Here is a 20,983-nt window from a genome sequence, read left to right on the forward strand (position 1 = left end):
ATTGTATGGCAGGCCTTACCAAATGCCGGACAAAGGAGAAGATCTAACCCATTTAGGAAACCAATATTTGCAACAACATCTTACAGTTTGGTGCAAGCAACTAGAACAAATCAATGTTTTAGGCACTAGACCTTTTATTTGCCTCCCAAGGGGAAGGATGCACTTTAATCAATATTAGTTGCTGTATGTGTGTAAATGAGGCAGGAGGAATTGAGACTGAGCACGAAAACATTCGGGGAAAGACTACGGTAATAAGGTGATTAGTCTAAGGTGATTAGGTAAGGTAATTCAAGATGACACCTCCTGGGGTTTTCGAGAATTATGCAACAAAATAACCTTTTGGTTACCCAACTTTTCTTGGCTTAAGCAATCATTTAGAGGAATCCTGATCTTCTTTTTAAGAGTAGTAGTCTTGACTTGTGTAGTGGTACAATGTGCATTTTGGTGCTGTATGAAGGACTAGATTATGATACCTGGAAGTGTAACTGAAACAAGCACCAAGTCAAAACTGGTAAGAATTTAATGAAAACTTTTAATCAAGAAGGATTGTAATAAGCCAAAGAATTTGCTTAGGCTCAAGAAAAGGGGGGACTTGAGACAGGGAACAAGATAAAGACTGGTGATTCCTAGGTCTGAGCTAGCACCATTGTATGTTAAGGACCCGAAAGACGAGGAAGTAAAAGACTGTGTCTTTTACTTTCCGCTGGCTCTTTGCTTGTAATACAAGCTTCACCATTCTAACTTGCAATTTAGGCAATCTTAAAACAACTGAACCATGACAGTAAAATATGAAATTCTTCGTATTTTCAAAAGTAGTCTGCAATTTCATTAGCAGAACACACAAAACATAGTCTTTGAATGTGACTTTAATGTACACAGGGATTTTTGTTATTTTTAAAGCTCATCACTTTTTTATTACATTGTATTATGCCCCAAAATATATTCAGAGGAAAGATAACTAAAGGTAATTATACAAAAATACTGAGCGCTTCTTACAAACGTTACAAACATATGGATTTGAAAAAGTTAGAAATTCACAGGGACATTCACCCTTCTACATTTCGCTACAGTTTGGCTGCGATGGATGTTTCCTCACAGCAAAACATGTCCTGGACTACATGCTTCTTTGTGTTATTAGACACAGAATAATCTTCCCCATGCTCATTTACAGTCCAACCTGTGCAATATTCATGTTCACACCACCACAGCATGCTTTTGAGTAATGAACCTCTAGGCTTATTATCCTGCCTGGAGAGCTAAACCTCAATTCACTCTGGTAGCAACAGATGCATATGTGACCAGCATCTACATGTTACAAAGACATGGCACTACCTCAAGTGTGACGAAATAGAACCATCAGTTAAGAGGAAGAATGAGTCACGCTGAGCCTTAAGACGAAACACGGGGCCAAGAAGGCTGCACTGTGCATGTGAAGTGGTGGTGGTGGCAGTGTGAGGTGTAAGACAACCAAGATAATGACAATGATTAAACCATTTTTGCTTCTACACTAGAACTACTTCATTTTAAGTTTGAGTTGTGGTTAGTAGGACCTGGAACAATCAAAAAAACTTTTCATAGTTGTTTGTTGGTCCTTTTTTTTTTTTTTTTTTTTTTTTTTGGTCAAAGCATAGATCACATTGGGAAGCTTATCTTCTTACTACAAATATCTAGGTCTTTTAACCTTAATAAAGAATGATTTTAGTTAACTGGAAGTATGGACCTCCTCATTGACAATCTTCCAAGAAATAATTTCTATGAAATCAAGTGCTGGCAGCAAAATCAAGTTGATTGTTTAAAATACTGGCATCTAAAAGCATAGCATATTACACATTTGTTAATTATAATGCCATTCAGAGTCTTTCAGATCATAAAATACCGTTTTCTCAACCACAACAGTGTGAGACTGTAGCTTCTGAAATTATGCTCGAATCCACAGAAAACCAAACACGAATTTAGAACAGTGTTATACCACTGCCTCTATTACAAACTGATGTTGTCTCTCCTTTGCAAGTGTGGGGAGATGTAGTACCTTCCTGGATAAGAGTTAGTTCAGTAAAAATATGAGTTTTATGTCTATCTGATATACTTCTGTCTGTTTGCTACCCCTCAAATGATCTACTGACAAACACAAAAGCATTTTAAGATCATGTACTTACATTTAGTAGGTGCCATTAGTTGATGGGGTGACTCTCCAAAAAAGCCCTTCAATTTCTTCTTCAGCTCTCTGCTGGTTTTCTCTAGAATAAAAGAAGTCTTTTTCCAGTTGCTGGACTTTTACTTCATACTCTTTCAAGGTTTCTGCAATACCTTCACCATCTTGTTCTAGGGCAAGTAAAACTAGTATGAGAATCAAATCTTCACTTCACTTCTCTGTGCCAAAATCAAGATGCCCAGCTAGAGAATGTCCTGTATTTTGCTGACACTCTGCTTTCAGGGTGTACATTTAAACTAGTATGACAGAGGATCAAAAAGCCCATGCCAACCCCAATTCTCCATTTTAATAGGAGCATTTAGAGGATAAAGATCAATGGGATTGCTATCTTTCACCTTTCCAATGTCAACAAATTGAATATAAAAATGTGACAATTCTGACCGTTTTTTAAAAATGGTCAGCTTTTTTCTTTTATACAAGCACCTTGTGTCTGTTCATCAGCATCCTACACGACATCAGAATTAGTAACAGCCAAAATGTTATCTTTCTACCTCATATCTTCTTTTTTCTTTCATATGAAACACAGTATTTCTCAACAGTGACTAAAGATAATATCTGCTGTACAATTCCCCTTGGAAAACAAACAAGCACCCTTGAAATGATGCAGTATCAACTGTAGTTTTTTCTCATGTTCTCTGTGTTGTAGCGTCAGCTGCCTGTCACACTGCAACTTGATGTGCTCAAGTGCAGATTCCAATTCACGTATTATATTTTCCTGGTCTATGACCTTCATCTCCTGTTCTTCAGTCTGCAGTTGTAATTTACGTTCAGACTCTCGCAGGCCAACAATCTAAGACAATCTAATACACTTCTATCAAACCATTTCAACAAATGCTTTTACAGTTCTGCTTAATAGATGAATGGATGCAAAAGCAATTGTCTGTATAAGCTGTAAGCTTATACTGGAAACAGATTTGCCTGCTGACACAAGTTCACACTTCAGAATTGAGCTCTGTAGATTTTGATCACATGGACTAGTGGATTTTTTAATGCCCTGTGCAGAACTTAAACTGATACAAGAGTTTTTTTCCTGTTTCTGGAAAACTGCCAATTTGTGTACCACAGACAACTTGTTCACAAAATCACCCAAGGTTCACCCATGGGCAAAGAGAGACACCAAGTCCTAATGCATTTCTTTTTTATGTTTCCAGGTGTCATTACGATTCTTCAGTATATGGTGGTAAGCGCTTGTTTGCAGAAAGATTTTATAATGGATTTGGAAAAAATAAATACTATCCTGAGGTTAATAAAGACTGCAGGTGGGAAGAATTTCAATACGACACCACTGTTTAAATATGTTGCTACTTGAGAAGTTAGCAGCATAAAGCAGTGGAAAGGAGCAAGGAAATTTCCAGAGTTGCAACACCTTTTAAGCTAATGACACCAAAACAAGATACAAACAAGTAATAGAAAAGCATCCTTTTTTATGTTGATGTCAAGATGCAAAATATCCAAATTAACAACAGATGTGAGTAACCTAAGCAGGCTTTCAAGGAAAGTGGATTAAATTGACTTTACTTCTTGACACTATTTCATTTAACTATTTAGCGCAATAACAGGTAATAGGCTAAAATATTGATCATTAGCCAAAGCAAACCTTGTTAAAGTATTTGAAGAGGATAGCTCTGAGCTCATCAGCAGACAAGGAAACTAGTTTTCCTATTGCATTATCCTCACTCTGTGAAAGGATCTGTGAAGAGGATCTAAGCAAGTACTGGCGACTCTGAATACTTTCATTCTTGTAATTAATAGCAGCCTCCAGGGCTTCAATTCCTTCTTCCAGCTGCAAAAGGACATGTTCTTCCTACACAGAAACACAGGAGTGAGATTGTAAAAAAAGTACAAAACAAACCTTTGTGTGCATAAGACATTAACTTCATTCTCAAAGGTGAATCTAAATTGAAGAGCAAGACTAACTAGTAGTAGTACAGAGAATGGAATGGGAAAAATAAGAGGAAGAGTACAAATCTAGAACCTGCTTGGAGCAAGCAGGAAATGTCTTGATATCCCTTCCACAGACCAGAGTTCAAACAAATGGTTCATCACCACAAAAGCCTACATTCTATTCTTCCTCCATTTTCCCCTCCCCACAATTTGATGACTTCTATTACTTTTTCAGTTGAACTAGTTTTCTAATTAGCGATTAATGAACCAATCAGATCTGTAAGCAGTTTGGTGACCATTATCTGTGCAGGAAGGTGGCAGAAATTCATGCCCTGAAGTATTGCAGAAGATTCTGTGGAGTGAAGCAAATAGGATTCTTTCTGGCATGCTATCAGCTCAGTAATAGGCCCCGACTGCTGCTTCTCAAGACCTAAAACAAAACTGTGTATTTGACATCAATTTATTCAATCTTCAACTTAATTATACTGATCAATTCAAGTGTGTAACATCCACAATATGGCTTATTTTCATTGTAACTATATGGAGGCCTTCAGGTGAGGTTTGGTCTTTCACAAAAGCCTATGAAAAAAAAAATCAAGGGACATAACTATTAGAGTACTTCACCTTGTTCTATGTCCTGATAGGAAAATAGCTGCCTAAGATAAATTGATGGACATCCTGTTTCATTATTTCTAATTATAGAATTGTTAGGCCAGCGACATTTGTCCGGACTCTAGCTAAAGTAAGTTCCTCTGAAAGTATATGTTGTTCACTGTTATGGTAGTGCCATTATAGCAGTACTTTCATGTCGGCTGTTAACAAAAACACCCAACCTTAGTTCCTTGATTCTCTACTGTCTAATACTGGGAGACATTTTAGGTCATGATTGGAATACTTTATTATACAACATTGCCTAAAACTTTGATGTATCTCAGAGATAGTTACTTACTTCAGCTGACAACACTTTTCAGTTACCCTCTTCCAGTTTCTCATCCACACTATTTCTTCTTCTGAGTAGCTGATCCCTTTCCTTCTGAAGAACCTGAATTTTTTCCAGAATGTCTGTCTTATCTTCAGTAGTGCTGTCCTGAAGCTGCATACCTTTATCACACAATTCCTGGTCCAGCATACTTAAGCGAGTAGACAATTTCATACTATCTTTGTTTAAAGCCTTTAAAAAAAAAAGAAAAAGAGAGATAGAGAAAGAAATAAGAGGAAGAATGAAAGAAACCGTAAGTATAAAACTCCTTCCCCATAAACATGTACATGAGACTGTCGCATCCTAAAGTGGAAGACCTGTCTACTTCTTGTAAAGGGACGCCATTTAGGCTAAGTAGACAGCTACCATAAAATTTACTATTTAATCAAAAGATGAAAGAAAACAAAGAAAAGCAATGTGCAGTTTTCTACATATCTTACATGAGTTAGTCATTACGGTGACAATGACACTTCAATTTCTGTTTCTCAGTAGCCAAAGTAAATAATACAGAATGTTTCTCTGCCATGTTCTCTACTTTGCAGGCACTGAGCAATTTTTTAGATATCGTTATTTAATGTGCTGCAATAACAGAACTTTGGAAGTCAGATTTTGTTTTGTTGTTAGAATTTCGGGGATATCATGTAAATAAAGGTTATTACATTCTATTATTCATGTTTAAAATGTTCATTTGATCAAGCCACACAATAATGTAATGGCAGCTCTAGAGATACAAGTTGCATGGCTTAAACCTCTTCTGTTATCCGGCTGCCCTCCTCCCATAGTCTTTTCAGGCAGCTCTACAATTGTGTTAAATTTCTTTCTTTCTTTCTTTTTTTTATTTCTTAAATCACCTGGCTAGATCTCAGTTTCTTGATTTCTAGGAGGCTCTTCTCTTGCAATAATGCTTCTTTTTTAGCTACAATGGCTTCTCTTTTCTTTAAATCTTCTTCTAGTTCCGCTAACTGTTGGTGCTGTTGCAGAATTCTTTCCATTTCTTCATCCAGCCATTTCTTTTGCTCTTCTAACTTCTACAATTTAAACAGAGATCCAGAGAGCATTAACGAGGACTATTTGGGTCAGAATTTTATGACTATGTTTTTCCTCTTTTAGAGTAACTGATAAAACGTGAGAAATCAACATTTCAATTCTTAACATTAAGTGTTCAACAGAATCCTGATTCAGGATAATACAGAAATAGGACTGACTTAAGGAGAGGCTCAGCAATGTTATATTACTACATCTTATGCAAACAATTTTATCAGATGCTTTTAAGGAAATGTATTATTTTCCTAAAAACAGTTATAGAAATAGATGTCATATATAGAATGACAACAACTAAGTTTGAAAGGTACCACAAGAAATCAGCTAGCCCATCCTCATTGCATGATTCTTGCCCAAGACCAAGATTTGTGGAAAAACACATCGTGATGAGAAACTCTGATGCTGAAAGAAAGAAAAAATGGGAGTTCTGATCCTGCTAGCAGAGTCTATTATAAGTCTCTTCTGAAGCAATGGTTTATCAGTGGGCATATTGCTGGTATGGCTAAGAAGTTGCTTTTATTTCATTTTTTAAATTGATTTTCACCTCTAAAGACTTTGGTTAACTCATGAAACTCTCATGTTCCAATGTCTAGTTCTGAAATCATGCAGGTAGCACTGTTGCACAGGAAACCTACTATTCTAACACTGTCATGAACAACCAAAACCATAGCCATTTGTCATATTTGTCAGATGGGAAAAGAAATAAACAAACAAACCATGCAACATTTATAACAGAGCTCATCAGAATCACCTTCAAACCTACCAGACAACCAAACTCGTTGAATTTCCAGCTATCTGCATTACTACCTTTGACAAGTCATAGAAAAAACAAAGACATTACAGCCCTCTCCTTTCGTTCATTCAAAACCAGTTAAAGAGCTTCTTGACTTGTCTCAGTTTTTGCTACAACAAAAAAATAACAATTTAAAAAAAAAACAGGGGAGGGAGGACGGAATACTCTTCTTCCAAACGCTTTACAAAGATGACACGGGGTGAATAAAGACACCTTTCTTTTCAGTGTCCACACAGATTTGGAATAGATTAGCTACCTCTGATTTCTGTAAAGTCCACACCGAGTTATTTTTCTTCTTTTTAAATGCAGCAATCTCTCTGTCTTTAAGAATCTTCTGTTGCTGTTCCATCTTAAGCTGAAGTTCCTCTAAACAAAAACAAACAAACAAAACTCTTTCTGCCTCAGTCAGTGTGTTTTTCAAACACATTTAATGACAGAATCTACACAATCATGAAATCAGAAATATTGAACTAATTTACATGCAAAATTGCAACTCAGGGCTAGACATCACATAATAACATTCAAAAAAATAGCTGAAGAGAAAGGAAGAATGAAGATTTCTGTGAAAATACTTATACACAATTTCTTCAGTGTCAAGTAAGCAATTACTTAAAAGGACAAAATCTGGTAGTATAGTACATTGCCTTTGGGAAAACAAAGGTCAAACTGGTTGATCTTATTCTTTGTCATAAGGAAACAGAAAGAATCCTACTTTAATTTGTAGCTGGTCCCGCTGAAGCTCTGCTTCTAGTTGCTTCTTTTTTTTCACTCTCCTCACGCAGTCTTTTCTCTAGCAGGGTCTGCTGATGCTTCATCTGAGCCACGTTCTGCTCAAGTTCTATTGCTCGTTTTTCACTTTGGTTAGATAGAGAAGCCAGATTCTTAGTGTCTTGCTTCTTCTTCTGTAAGGCCTGAATGTTCATGGAAAATTTCAGCTTAACAACAGGAAAACTTAAAACTAAAACCCGACTCAGGTTAATTCTCTATTTCACTGAGTTAGGACAGTGAGCAAGACTTGCTACATTTTGCCACAACAATCACACATTATCTCTAAGGTCTCTGAGCCTTCGTAAAATCATCAAAGACAGAACTATCTAACTACTTAGTTGTTAAATAGTAGTGGGTATAACTGTGTGAAGGTTCTCATTGGCTACTTCAATCCAACTAGCTTCAATTGTGTGAAGCTGGTGAGAGTTTCACAATCAGAGTGTACGGATTTCAAAGGTGATGCTGAGACAGGAATTTGCAAATCCTAATGGTCATATTGGAAATACCTGCACTTTCAGCTTAGCTGCATCCATCTTCTTTCGGAACTCTCTTTGCAGCTTGGCTTTCTCAGCTCCTTATTCTCCAGCTCCTGAAGCTGCTTTTGAGTTTCGGCCAGTTCCATTTTGGCCTGCTCGGATTCTTGTTCCGGTTTAGTTATCTTCAAAGAATATTGCCTGCTTACACACTCTGCATCCTTACCTTAAAGACATCATATCCAAATAGTTTTAAAACAGCAAGCTAATAATTTGCAATGTATCACTTAAACCTGTAATTGAATCGTTACTTACTTCATCCTGATTAAACCAAAAATTTCTGAGACATTTTCCAAACCTAAACAAACAGCTCCCTTATAACACTGAAATATAGATGAACAAAGGAATCTTAAATCTGAACTCTTCATAAATCATCTGATGTCACCAAAGAAAGTAACACCTGAGTGCCACATCAAGTGAAAATTTTCTGCCTACTGCAGTCCTTGACAAAACAGCTTGCCTGTATTATTATGTTTTTTGTTGTTTGTTTGTATGTTTGTTTCTTTGTTCCCCAGAAGAATATGCTACATATTTCTCAGCTTTCAACTTGGTAATCAGCAAAAAACTCTCGATTGTGTTTCTACTGATTTGCCCTGTTCGGGCAATCTGATTTGCTCTGTTTGGGATTCCGTGAGTACTGTTACTGGGGGCGCACAATGTTTCTCAATGCCAAAAGACTGCCTCAGGAGAATATGTACACACTAGAAGAGTGTGATTGAAACAGGTAAGCACAGATCTTTAGGGTCATCACAATGATAAGTTTCTGGCAAGCATATATATATCAGGACAGGTGTGTAATGATATAGGCTAACAGGGACACTGACCTTTTCCCTCATCCACTTCTGACTCCTGCTTCTCTACTGCTATGATGGCAATGCAAGCATTCCCAGCACAGTGTCGTATCTTCTCTCCTATCCCAGACACTGGGTGACAAACACATGTCCATGAAGAGATCAGTTGCACTAAGCATACATGAAAAATTACACTATAGGTGGACAAACACAATAAGCTACAAAACACAAAAAAATATTTAACAAACAAATCTGCAGATCACAGCTGAGTAGGACACAATAAAAATTTGCAGCCTTCAATGCACTCATAGCAAGTAATTCATAGAAGTTAGGAAACTGTAAGTTACCAGAAGTATTCCCGCAGAAGAAAATTACCCAAAAACTAAGATATGCAGGTCTTCAGAAGTTTTGTGTCTTTCTTCTTGCTTATTTCTGAATGTCTTCATTTCAATTTTTCAGTCACTTACCTGTTCTTACTAATTCCTTAATAAGTTCTTCTTTCATTTTGATGTTAAGTGCAAGTTCTCCCATTTTTTGCTTGGCCTCAGTGAGTCTCAACTCTGAATTCTTTAACTTCTGCATGTTAAAAACATGACTTTTCTGGAGGCAGTCGATTTCTTCACCTTGAAAGAAAACAAAGCAATGTGGAAACCAAAAAAAAAAGGAATAAAAATGGAATAAAAGGAATACACTCTTTAGCCAAAAGACAGTGATCTGAAATATAGTATGTATAGAATTCTTACAGATGAAGCGAAAGAGCCAAAAGGAGAGAGTATTGCAAAGAGTCTTTTCCCTGCCATCTAAATACGGAAATGACAGCATGCATTAGCATTTAAAGAATGCTAATGAATGCTAATCTGAGAGAGAAAAAACATATTTAATTTAAGCATTTTCAGTGCATCTCTGATGAAATAATAGCATGTTTCCTTTTCTTGAACTAGTACTAGATTTGTAGGTCAAGTGCTTTCTCGCTAGTAAGTAGTACTCAAACATTAAGGTCACTGATGTCAATTTCAGAAAAGGGAAAAGGAAAATAATTAAAAAATAAATTTATGTTGAGCTATAATGAAAAAAGTATTTGTAGCAAATAAAGACATTTTGATGAGAAAAATAATTACATGTGATAAAGACATTATTGCATATTCTAGTACTATATCTAACACAATTTACTCTCATGACTTCCATTTTACCTGTGGCTGTATCAGTCTGTGGCACAGATTTGTCACATAAGCTGGACTTGTCAACTTGACATTTCATGTCACTTTGCTCAAAGGGAAAGCACAGAGAAGCCTGTTTTCGTGTCCATTTTTGGTTTATTGAATGCCTAAGAAAGAATGGAAAACATAATACATTCTAAACACAAAGGGATTTTTTTTTCTTTTAACTTTATATAAAGTACATGATATTAAAGAGAAGAGTGCCAAACTGAGAAAGCTTACATAAGCATTTGCACCTTCTTCTTCCCATGCTTGATCTTGTTGGATGATGTCCCCAAAACAAAGATCATGCAATCTTTATTGCATCAAAAAAACGTGGTTTTTAAACTAGTTTCATAATATGCCTAGTTGGTCCTGCAAATTTATTTTAAGTAGTATCACAAATGGCCTCACATTACAGTAGGATTAGGCAGTAATATTGTATTTGCTATATATTTATCTGTAACAAAAGTTAAAGAAAAAATTACCTAAATGAGAAAAAAAAAATAAATTACTTTTGACTGTCTGTATTTTCTTTCTCTTCATCACTCTGATAGAGAGGTGGCAGTGAAGGACTTCATCTTGATCTTCTATGTAGCTCAGTATCATCTGGCTACGAGCACGGAATCCTGCCATCATCCGAGCCAGGGAAAAAGCAGGGGGACTGGTATACACCTGCCAAAAAGCACCAAAAAAACACTTGGAATAGTTCAGTAATTCTTTATTGATATTCCAATAGTATTTCAGTTTAAAAGTCTTTCACTACCTGACCTTGTATGCAGAATTGCAGGTGTTTAAATAATATTTCTGAGTACCTGTGTACCAGAAGGTTTTGCAAGAGAAGGTTCTGCTTAGAACACTTGTCCCAAGTGCAAAAGAAGGTACTGTTACCAAGTTATTACCCAAAATGTTCAGTTTATCAGTACAGAATAATCATTCATTTTGGTAATGCTTCCTATCTGAACTGTTAAACATTGCACAAAAAGATCACTAAAGACTACAGCTTTATGACTGTGATAAATTCTGTGTTTTAAGTCAATTTGTATGGGGCTTTGAGCAACCTGATCTAGTGAAAGGTGTCTCTGTCCATGGCAGAGTTGGACTAGATGATTTTTAAAGGTCCCTTCAAACTCCAGCCATTCTGGGATTCAAAATGTAAGCCCATAGATTTTGGACAACTGGGACATAGCGTGTGTTGCAAGACATTCAAAAGTACTTTTTCAGTCTTCAATGCTAAAATGCTTCAAAGCTAAACAGCAGCTGACAAGAGGTCACCATAATTTGTCACGCCCAATAGAATTATTGAACAATAACTGTTAAAAAAAATGTAATGCTTAGGTAGACCTTACCTTTCGTGTCTCTGTCCCTGAAGATGGGTAAAGCGAGTGTAGCAGACTCTTTGTGAGTGGGACACTGTATGGTCTTCTTGCAGATGCCGTAACAGCAGGCCCATCTCCACAAGCACTTGAGAAGTCCCAAGTTTTCACAACCATAAACTTCTCTAATTTTTCTTTTAGCTGATCAATAAGGATTTGCTGTTCCACCATTTTTTCATTCTCATATGAAAAAAACAAAAACGGTTGCTGATCATCAGGTTTGCATCATACCTTTCTAAATTCATTATAAAGGTCAGTCTTCTTGTATATCATTCACTAACTCTAAATTCTTCTGCAGTGCACAGGCAAATTCTGCAACAAACTGAAAATTCTCTGGCATGACAGGTAGAATCTTACCTCTCCCCAAACTCCAATCATTTTTTTTGAGACATTTTTGTCTCTAAAGGACCTGTCCTATATAAATTATGTCAGCTAGATTTAGACATCTAGTGAGAAGTAGATGACATATTTATCAGCCCTTGCTTGCCTTATTTGTGTGTTCATGGATAAATAAAACGGTAATTCAAGAAAAATGTTCAAATGAAGCACATGGTCTGAGTTTAAAGAATGAAATGTACATACATGTAGGCTTCCTCTTCCTCTTGGAGTGGTCCAACTTGAAAGATTATTTTTATTAATTAACATTCATAAAATTGTACGTGACCCCAGGATCCCCTGTATCAACCGTTACTTTCTTTTCTACCCAGCCTCAAATTTGTCGGTAATGCTAGTTTGAAGAACTTACTTGCCTTTCCTACAGCAATCTCTGTGCATTGTTCAAAATTACATATCTTCACTGAACTGATTTATCCATAAGGCCAAGACCATACAATTTTCAGTCTTCTCTGTTCCTTTCAGAATACATCAAAAATCTTGCCTACCAACAGGAAATTTGAATAACAGCTAGAGATAGTTAACTAAAGTATGCATTCTCCTACTTTGAATCATATATTTTTTATTTATTCTTTTTTTCTCATCTTCTTAGACTGCAAGTCCTTTCCCCATACATAGACAATGCCCCACAAATTGACATTTTGTTGGAATACAATACATAATATTTCTGTGTCATAGCAAAAAGAATATATATGTCAATACCATACATTTTATGATTGTGGAAGTAGTAATGGGCAACTCCACCTTACAACTTTTTTATTTTTTTAATCCCTATAAGACTCTGTCCCTTATGCCCTTGTACATACAACCCCATAGTGCATAACCTGTTACATAAATACATGGGTACAAACATTTACATGCTACTTTTACAGTTCTTATTCTGTCATGTATCATTGAAATGACACTTTCCTGTGCATACAACTTTAAGCCATTTGACACAAGCATTTGATTTGATTATTATACCGATTTTTCTGTTTTTAAGTAAAAGTGAGAGCTGCGATCTTTTGCCTACAGTACAACTGTTTCTGTTCATAACATCTGCCTCGTATCCTCCATAGGATACAATTATAAGCATAATCGTATATAAGCATCTATGTGTATTAGAAGCATGGATTGTTTTAGTCTAATAAGCTGACAATATGCAGTATGGGTTAAAAAGGGAAAACACACAAAAAAAGCCTATCCAGAAATGACAGAACAGAAAAAAAGTTACAGAGGGAAGGAAAAGATGTGTACCAGTGTACTTACCTTTCATTCATTGACTCTCCCCAAGCCATCAGCAAAGAAGAGGAAAAAGGAGGAAAAGGAGGAAAAGGAGAATAAGGAGGAAAAGGAGAATAAGGAAAAAAAGGAGAAAAAGGAGAAGAGTACTAACTAGCCATGTTTATGCTGTTCCCTTTAAAAAAGGTCAGATCTATCATCCTATAAAGTCAGATCTATCAACTATCCTATATATGGTCTCCTGGATCTTGAAATGCTATTCACTTACTACCCATTACAATTTCATTAGCATATACAAGATCTAGAGAGGGAAGGAGGCAAGCAGTGTTTCCACTGTGTCACTCAGCTTCTTGTAATAGTAAACTCAGAATACTAGGATGAAATTCTGTCTTAAAAAGTCAAAAGTCAACAATACTTTACTCTCACACTGAATAAAGATATAACAAAGCATGTTTCTACACAGCCTTTCAATTAAAGCATTCTGTAGGAACTTGATGGTCTTTTTGAGATTCTAAACAATCTTTTAAAGCCTTTCAAGTCCTAAATCATGAATCGTCCTGAAACAACTTAGCAACAACACAGATCTGGAGGAAGGCAGGAAGCAAAGAGAGGGTGAATGAACCACTTAATATCATACAGGAAGGCTGTGGCACAGTTAGGCTGATACACAAACTTCAGGAATCACAGTACTGTGATTCACCCACTAGATGATCTCAGCTCATTAGGGAATACAGCTCTAATTCAAACAAGGTGCTTGTAAGACTGGTAGGTGTTTACATCCAAAAAAATTCTGAAGGATCTGTCTTGAAATCATGAGTACATTCCTATGGTGGACGGATGGTTTGATATAGATATATGTAATATATGCCAGAGGAAAAATACCTGTAATCTATGTCTTTCTTCAGCCTTCTTTAAAGATTCCAGTTGCTCTTCATTTTCCTGTATTAATGTCTTTATCTGATTCTGCAATATCTTCAATTCATGATCCTTCTGGCTGAATGCTTCTTCATCCATAGCTAGAGCCTGCTAGATAATAAAAGGAAAATTCAGCCAGTGGAAAAGCAGGCATTGTTATTCTTGACGTTGGAAAATTAAATACATACATATATTTATTTGTTGTTCAAAGATGTGAGTGGAACTGCAAAGTTGTGACGTATATATGGCAAATTCTCCCACCATGGAATCACAGAACAGCTGAGGCTGGAAAGGACCTCTGGAGGTCACCTGGTTTAACCCCTGGCTCAAGCAAGGCCACCTTGAGCAGGTTGCCCAGGACCATGTCCAGGTGGCTTTTGCAGGTCTCAGAGGATGACTCCACTTCTTTGGGCAACTTGTTCCAGTGCACAGCCACGGCCACCACACAGTACACAAGTGCTTCCAGATGTTTGCCTAGAAGCTCTTGTGTTCCAGTATATGCCCACTGCCTTTTGTCCTGGCTGCACGTTCACTGCACCTTCCCTTCAGGTATTTGTAAGACATTGCTAAAATCCCCCACTGAGCCTCCTCTTCTCCAAACTGAACAGTCCCATCTCTCTCAGCCTTTCCTCATTGGAGAGGTGCTCCAGTCCCTTAAGCATCTTTGTGGCCCTCTGCTGCACTTTTTCCATTATGTCCCTGAATCTCTTGCATGGGGGAGCCCGGAACTGAACAGAATCAAGCAGAATGCAGTAGAGAAGTTGGAAAGGACCTACAAAGATCATCAAGTCCAACTGGCTAACCACTTCAGGACTAACCTAAAGTTACAGCATGTTATTGCGGGCAGTGCCCAAACGCCTCCTGAATACTGACAGGCATGGGGCACCAAACAGCTCGCTAGGAAGCCGGTGCCAGTGTCTGACCATCCTCACGGTACAGAAATTTTCCCTGATGTCCAGCGTGAACTGGACATCCCCCACAGCTTTGTGCCATTCCCATGCATTCTTCCCTCAGTTACCAGCAGCACAGACCAGCACCTTCCCTCCTCAGCAAGTTGCTGAGAGCCATGAGGTCGCCTCTTGGCCTCCTATTCTTCAGACTGGACAACACAAGTGTTCTCAGTCTCTCCTCATAGGACCTGCCTTCCAGCCCTTCTACCAGCTTTGTTGCCTTCCTCTTCACACTTTCAATTATCTTCACATCCTTTTTTCAACTGGGGTGCCCCTGAGCACACGATACTCAAGGTGAGGCCACATCAATGCTAAATATGGTGGGAGAATCACCTCTTTTGACTGGCTGCCTATGCTGTGTATAACGCACCACAAAATACAGTTTGCAACTGCAACTGGACACACTACTCCAGCTGTGGCCTCACTGAGCGGAAGGATCACATCTGTTGACCTGTTAGTGACACTTTGCCTAGTGCAGCCAACAAAACCACTAGCCTTCTTAGGAGGAAGGGCACATGGCTGACTCATGTTCAACTTGGTGGCCACCAGGACGCCCAGCTCCTTTTCTGCAGGGCTGCTTTCCAGCAGGGTGGCCCCCGGCATGCACTAGTGCCTGCAGTTGTTCCTCTTCAGGTGCAGGACTCTGAACTTGCCCTTGCTGAACTTCATGAGGTTCTTGTCAGCCCACCTTTCTAGGCTGTCAAGGTCCCTGTGGCTATGGCAGCATGGCCCTCTGGGGAATCAGCTGCTCCCTTCAAAAGTGGTTTCCACCAGTCGTTTCTTTACTTCTGTTTCTCATCTATTGATTTTGTTTTGACAAGTTTCTTTCTCCCAAAGGAAATAATGGACCCATAACCAACACTACCTTACAAAGTGGGTATTTAAATCCAATTACTTTCTTCGGTGTGCTGTGAGATTTGGCTGTAAAATCTCAGCATCAATCATAATATTAATACACTTCTCAAACAAAAAAATAAGGATGGCCCTCCTCATTTTTCATCTCAAAGAAGAGCCTAAAGATTAAAGAAATTATAATGTTATTTTTTTTCAGATGTTTTTCTGGGTAAGTGATCCAATAGTGATTGAAGGTTACTTCCAAATGTAGTTGGCCTTCCAGAAAACCTTTAGGAGCCAAATGCAAAGTATAGACACACTATGTCTTACTATTCTAAAGACAGATACTTCTGTACAACTCTATCTTTTCTGTACAACCTATATCTTTCAAGTAAATACAACTCTTAAGAGCTGCTCAAGAGCCTTTATTGCCCTGTTTATTTTAGCATCTCCCTAACCATCTCCTCCGAGCTGTGGATGGCATGCTTACCTGGGTATCTTTCAGTTTAAACCCAGCTCTTACACTGTTTTGAACCTGGGAAGCAGAGCTTTACAATAAGCCAGAGAAAAAAAATGAAGAATAAATAACAGAGCTGTAATTTAGGATGATGAGAACCAAGAAAAGCCAGAATTTGTGTATGCGATTGCGAGGTAACAATCTACAGGCTTACCAGAATTCAGTGTGAAAAATGAAAATAGGTTGATTTTATAAAATTCTAGCTTGTTGGAACTCTATCTCCTCCTCCTACAAGACAGACACATTAGCTTTTCTGATTTGTTCATAGGTACCTAAACAATCAACTTAGAATGAAATACCTGGCAGTTCTTTAGTTCTCTCCTCAGCTGAAGAATTGTGATATGATGGGGCTCTTGCATGGTGCCAGTTCCAGTGTCAATTTGCTGCACGGTGAGAGCTTCCTGCTTTTTAAGCTAACATCATCATTCAAATCAACCAGGAATGGGAAGGCTTCGTCCAAACAGTTTCCGTAGCTGAAGCACTGAACTTGAAGCTGGGTGAGCTGTTCTTCTAGCAAACTGATTCAGGTTCTTTCTTGATTTAAGTCATGTCAACACTGATTACCAACTTGTTGGTTCTGCAAAGCTTCTCAGAGCAATCTGATTTCAAGTTCCATTTCATCAATCCGGTCTTGATCAGGGTTGTAGTTGACAACTGGTTTATTTCTAATGTTTTTGGCTCTGTTTGCATATTTGAGCGAATTTACAGATTCATCAAAGTCTGATGAGGATGGACTTATACATGTTATCATGACAGTCTTGGCGTTCCCTCCTAGGGAGTCTTTCAGAATGCGAGTGATTTTAGCATCCCTGTATGGAATATGTACGCTTTTCCTTTTTGGGTCTCCAAGAGCACTGATGACATTTCCCAAGGCCAACAAACCACTATTGATTTGAATTGATTCTTTGAATCCTTCACTGGTATTTCCAGTCTTTGTCACCCTCTCTGATCCTGCCAAATCCACAAAATGGAACTTTGAAGCAATCATCTGGACTGATTTCCAAGATGAATCCTGTGGATCACTATTTTTTTTGAGACTCTGCAGATTGTTTCTGACAAATACTGATAGTAAAAATGGCATGTGATCAACTAGAGTGTTCGTTCATTTGTGTTGTGCCTGCGTGACGAGCTGCATTGCCACTTTCCAACAGGCTCATCACTTCATCTGCACATTCTACTAGGAATTCCTTAGCACCAACAATCACTTCAAACACCAAAAGAAAATCAGAATAATTACATTAATTTTAAACTTTTCAGTAAAAGTTTACTGCAATTATGAAGAGTCAATCTATAAACACAAATCACAGAAGCATACCAGCCTGCATTATTATAAGGTCGTAGCACATAGCTAAATAAAATAAAACAGTATGTGGAAAGCATGAAGTACAACACATCTGAAACCTGCAGAAATAGAATATATGGGTGTATTTTGTCACACCATTTGAAACAGTATTGTAAACAGAATACACAGAATACACTTAGGTGTTTACACATCGTCTTATGCAATTTGCAACCTAGTGCTATCTAGAAAAAAAGTATGAGCAAACCTAGCTCAAAGCTTACTTTGTCAGTTAAAAAAAAAAAAAAAGACAGAAATTTTGAAAGTTTGTAGTAAAAGTGACTCCCAGCCTATGTTAAGAACATAGTTCTTAGTGGAATGGAAGCAGATATTTACAGCATAAGTAGCTTAACAAATATAACTTTGAAGTGAGAAGCAAAGGCTTAATCTTAAAGCATTCATTCAACTGAATAATCATGCACAATTGTGTTTCTATGCTGAATTTGCAGAAACAGTAACAGTACTACCTTACCACCTGATGCTGCTTCTGGAGGAACATTGATATTGTTCATAGGAATCTCAAATGAAGGCTGCTTCAGATCAGCTAAACTGAATTGATATTTTGAAAACGTGACTTCGTCTAGTATTAGTCATCGGTAAGCTCTCTTTTCAAGAGATGGAAACAATAATTTGTGCACACAACAGAAATCAAATGCACAAAGTTCTAGAGCTGAAATCCTACCTGTATTTCCCTTTTCATCTTCTCAGATATGTAAATCTTTCACAGAGGTCTCCAACTCCAATAAATCTCAAAGTTCTTCCTCGTAAACCTCTATATAAGATACCTTCACTCGGAAATTGATGTTATGGTTTTCAGAAATATGCTGAAATAACTCCTGAATAGCCCGTGGGATTATGCCTTTTTCATCCTCTGAAAATGATGCTAAAATATAAACACAGATGTCACAGATACTTGCAGTCATTCTGTCACACAAATTACAAAGACTAAAACTAAAGAGAAGTCTGCGAGGTTTATCACTCAATATAATAAGGAATAGGAAGAGCTCAGTTTTCCCAAGTTTTCATGTAAAGATTTGCTTTTCTGTTGATCAGAAATGCATGGAAATGATACAGAACTTTACTACTTTCTGCGGGTACGAGACTACAAGAAAATTAAATTAGTAAAAAATCACGCTAGAAGAAAAAAATATTTTGAACTTGCTAATGAATTAATGATAAAACTTCAAATCCTTTATGCAAAAAGAACGAATACATAATTTTCAGGGTTTCAAATTCAGAATCAAGGACCAAGAAAAATCCAGGTAGTCTTCTAATTCCTGCTACTCCACTTCTTCTCTCTTATTCAGCAGAACAGACAAACAAATTGTGACTTCTCGATACGGAAGGGAAGATAACCAGAGCTGGTGATACAGGATTTCAGGGAAAGTCAGAAAGCAAAATTGTATACATGCAGAAGCTGAAGAATTCTTCTGCAAACTAATACAGAAAAATAGTAGTTTCCAGTCTCAGGTGTTTGAGAAACACTGACTTGGAAATACCAAGTAAGTCGAATAGTAGAGTTTCAGATATCTGCCTTTAAAAAAGCAAAATTTGAATTCCACATAAAGTTCAACAAGGCCAATATGCAAGGTTCTGCACTTGTGCTGGAACAGTTCCAAGCACAACTACAGTCTGGACAGAAAACAGATTGAGAGCAGCCTTGAGGAGAAGGACCTGGCGGTGTTGGATGATGAGAATCTCCACCTGAGCCAGCAATGTGTGCTTCCAGCCCAGAAAGCCAACCATATCCTGGGCTGCATCAAAAGCAGCATGGCCAGCAGGGGGAGGGAAGTGATTGTCCCCCTCTGCTCTGCTGTCGTGAGACCCCACCTGGAGCTCTGGGTCCCCCAGCACGAGGACGTGGAAGTATTTGAGAGAGTCCAGGAGGGCCACAGGGATACTTAGAGAGATGGAGCACCTCTCTTACGAAGACAGGCTGAGGGAGTTGGAGTTGTGCAGCCTGGAGAAGAGGCTTTAGGCACAGCAGCCTGCCAGTGCCTAAAGGGGGCCTACAGGAAAGCTGGGGAGGGACTCTGGAGGGACTCTTTGGCAGGTGGTGTAATGATAGGACAAGGAGGAATGGCTTTCCAACTAAAAGAGGGTTGATTTGGATTAGATATTCAGAAGAAATTCTTTACTCAGAGGGTGGCAAGGCACTGGCACAGGTTGCCCAAAGAAGCAGTGGATGCCCCATCCCCGGGGGTGTTCAAGGCCAGGCTGGATGGGGCCCTGGGCAACCTGGTCTAGTGGGTGACATCTTTGCCCGTGGCGGGGGGTTGCAACTGGGTGATCTTTAAGGTCCCTTCCAACCCAAACCCTTCTAGGATTCTATTCCATGAAATTTATCTATGAAATCTCTTTGTCAGACTCTGAAAAAAGTCCAAGAGTGAGTTTGCTTCATACAATTACCTAAAGCAGATACTTTCTAAGTAGGATAAATGTAGCCAAAATTTCTAAAGCACTGTGTTTCAGAAAGTAGTGTAAGTTGCCTGTTAGAATAGAGAATGGGAAAGAGCACTTTAATTTTTTTTATTTTTTTTTTCTCTCATACTTTTGGTATAGCCTAACGGACACAGAATTTGTGTTTAGAACACAACCATCACATAAACTTTGGAATATATATGTCTTTTTTTGCTATACATTTTTTCATTATCTCTTAAAAATTCTCAAGCATCATCTGTTATGTATTAAATACTTAATTTGCAGAACTACATTGTTCACACACACACAAAAAAAGACTTTTTACAACGTACCAATGTGACCACCTCCAATGGTGTAAGTCTTCCCAGAACCTGTCTGTCCGTATGCAAATACTGTAGCATTATATCCCTCAGCCAAAGACACTAGAAGAGGTTTAATGCAAACTGGATAAACTTCTTCTTGGGTTGAGTTTTTGCCAAATACAACATCAAAAGTGAAGACACGGTCTTTCCCAATGATTATTTGTTGTGTATTTGGGACTAATCTCACGCATACTTGGTGGTTATGAAGTACTTCCTTGGAAAGCAGAGGTCTGACCCTTACTGCAACTTTAACCAGGATCTCCTCCATGCCGGCCTCCATCTCTGTGCTCCCCACTCGGTATTCAGGAAGTCATTACGAGATCTGTTACAATTCCTCTGTTCACCTCATTTGCAATTTTCTGCACCTAAGAAAAAATGTTCTCCGAGTTAAATAATAAAGAATTAACTCCCTGCTGAAACAGAATGTTGAAGAGTTTCCCAAAGAATACATAAGCATC

General features: G+C 38.0%; 1 pseudogene; it reads right to left on the reverse strand.

Annotated features, from left to right (window-relative positions):
* Nucleotides 1–1,569: 1,569 nt before the first annotated feature.
* LOC137849153 (kinesin-like protein KIF27) overlaps nt 1,570–20,983 on the reverse strand; it is an 85,868-nt pseudogene continuing 66,454 nt past the window's right edge.

This window comes from Anas acuta, unplaced genomic scaffold, assembly GCF_963932015.1.
Source record: "Anas acuta unplaced genomic scaffold, bAnaAcu1.1 SCAFFOLD_67, whole genome shotgun sequence".
Lineage (NCBI taxonomy): Eukaryota > Metazoa > Chordata > Aves > Anseriformes > Anatidae > Anas > Anas acuta.